The 2,899-nt window shown below is 32.2% G+C and overlaps 1 pseudogene; it reads left to right on the top strand.

Annotated features, from left to right (window-relative positions):
* The first annotated feature begins 2,319 nt into the window (after positions 1-2,319).
* LOC110584265 lies at positions 2,320-2,676 on the top strand (annotated as a pseudogene).
* The last annotated feature ends 223 nt before the right edge of the window (positions 2,677-2,899 follow it).

The following is a 2,899-nucleotide window of genomic DNA, read 5'->3' as shown; positions in this document are numbered from 1 at the left end:
TGAATTATAGTATATCATTTAGAGAAACAATCTATGCATTACTGTACTCTTAGAAGCAGGAGAGAGAGAAAGGAGCAGAAAGCTTATTTAAAGGAAAAACATGACTGAGAACTTCCCAAATTAGTGGAGAGATTTGGATACTCAAGTTCATAAAACTAAATAGGTCACCCAAAACTAAAACAGAAAATTATCTTCTCCAAACTTATTATCATAAAATTAATTAAATTTCAGGACATAAATTTTAATATTTTAAATTTAATATAAAATTATATATATAATATATATAAATATATAAATTTAATATAAAATTTTAATAAATTAAAATTAAGGACATAAATTTAAAAGAAGCGAAAAAAAAATTATCACATACAAGGGAACCCCTAGAAGGTTATCAGTGGATTTGGATAATATAATCAAAGTTGTGGGGGAAAAAAAAAAACTGTCTACCAACAATACTTTACCTGGTAAAGTCCCTCAGAAATGAAGGTGAGACAGACTTTCCCAAACAAATAAAAGCAGAGAGAGATCAGCATCACTAACCTGCCTTATAAGAAAAGCTATAGTGGGTTCTTCAAGAAGAAATCAAAGGATGATTATTAGTAATATTAAAGCATATTAAAGTATACAATACACTGGTAAAGATGGGTATATACTCAAATTCAGAATCAGAACACTCTAATATTGTAATAAGATGGTGTGTTAATAACTTAACTCTAGTATAAAAGTTAAAAGGCAAAAGAATTAAAAATAGCTATGTAATTTGTTAAAGGATACAGTAAATTGTGACATCAAAAATATAAAATGTGGAGGAGAAGAAAAAGAGTAAGTTTTTGTATGCAATTAAAGTGGTTATTAGTGTAAAGTAGACTGTTATATCTATAAAATGCTTTATGTAAGACTCATGGTAACCACAAAGCAAAAACCTACAGTGGGTATGAAAAAGATAAAGAGAATCGATATTATTGTGGAAAATTATCAATTCACAAATGGAGACACTAAGAGAGAAAGCAAGGAATAATGGAACTGCAAAACAGCCAAAAACCAATTAAGATAGTATTAGGAAGTCCTTCCCTATGAATTACTTAAATGTGCATAGACTAACTTCTCCATCTAAAGTCATTAAGTGGTTTGTTGGATACAAAAACAAGACCCAACTATATTCTGCCTACAAAAGACTCACTTCAGCTTTCAGGACACATGAAGAGTGAAAGTAAAGGAATAGAAAAAGATATTCCATGCAAGGAAAAACCAAAAGAGAGCAGAAGTAGCTACACTTACATAAGAAAAAACAGAGTTTAACACAAAGCTGTAATGAGACAAAAAAAAGGTCATTATACAATGATAAAGGGGTCAATTTATCAAGAGGATATACAATCACAAATATAAATGCACACAACTTTGAAGCACCTAAATATATTAAAAGCATATACTAAGACATCTGAAGGGGGAAATAGACAACACCACAATAATAGTAGAGGATGTCAACATAGCACTTTCAACAAAAGGTAAGTAATCAGACAGAAAATCAATAAGGCAACATTGGACTTGAATTATATTTAAAACAAATGGACCTAACAGACATATACAGAAATTCCATCCAAGAGCATCAGAATACACATTCCTCTCAAGTGTACCTGAAACATTTTCCAGAATAGATCATATGTTATGTCACAAAACAAGTCATAGCAAATTTGAGAACAAGTTTACCTTTACTGACTGCAACAGTATGAAACTAGATATCAGTAACAGTAGGAAAATTGAAAATTTCACAAATATGTGGAAATTAAACAATACATTCTGGAACAACCAACAGATCAAAGAAGAAATGAAAAGGGAAAGATGTCTTGAAACAAACAAAAGTGGAACATAACATGCCAAAACTTATGGAATGCAGCAAAAGTGGTTTAAGAGGGAATTTCATAGAGATAAATGTCCTCAAATAGACAACTTAACTTTATACCTCAAGGAACTAGAAAAATAATGACAAGCTAAGCCCAATTTAGCAGAAGGAAGGAAATAACAATGATCAGAGCATAAATAAATGAAATAAAGATCAGAAAACCAATAGAAAATATCAATGAAACCAAGACCTGATTTTTTAAAAGATAAGCAATACTAACAAACCTTTAGCTAGATTCAGAAAAAGAGAAAGAAGATTCAAAGAAATAAAATGAAGCATAAAAGAGGATTTTATATAATCAAATAAATAAAATGAGACAAAAAGAGTATCTATTTTGATACTACAAAAATTCAAAGGATGGCTTCTTGTCTGACATCTTAGTGAGCTGCAGGAGTGGCTGCTGGTCTCCCAGCTTTGCAATGCCACCCAAGGATGACAAGAAAAAGAAAGGTGCTAGAAAGTCAGCCAAAAAAGACAAAGACCCAATGCCAAAAAGAAAACGTGTCCAAAGGCAAAGTTCAGGACAAGCTCAATAACCTGGTCTATTTTGACAAAGCGACATATGACATACTCTGTAAGGAAGTTCCCAACTATAAGCTTATAACTCCAGCTGTTGTCTCTAAGAGACTGAAGAATTGAGGTTCCCTGGCCAGGGCAGTCCTTCAGGAGCTCCTTAGTAAAGGACTCATTAAACTGGTTTCAAAGCACAGAGCTGAAGTAACTTACACCAGAAACACAAGGGTGGAGATGCCCCAGCTGCCACTGAAGATGCATGAACAGATCTTCCAGGTGTACATTTTAGAAAATAAAACTTTATTAAATAAAAAAAAATCAAAGGATGGTAAGAGACTACTATGAACAAGTATATGATGTTTATTCCTACTCTTATACCTCTCTAAAGGCAGGACTATCAAGATCTTGGAACCTCATTGGGAATAGAACTATATCCAGCTCAATGCTCTCTGCCAGAGTCATGGGTAATGTGAATTCTGTAGCATT

The sequence above is a fragment of the Neomonachus schauinslandi genome, chromosome 2 (genome assembly GCF_002201575.2).
Source record: "Neomonachus schauinslandi chromosome 2, ASM220157v2, whole genome shotgun sequence".
NCBI lineage: Eukaryota > Metazoa > Chordata > Mammalia > Carnivora > Phocidae > Neomonachus > Neomonachus schauinslandi.
Note: the sequence above shows the minus strand (reverse complement) of the source record. Positions and strands in the feature narration are given on the sequence as shown.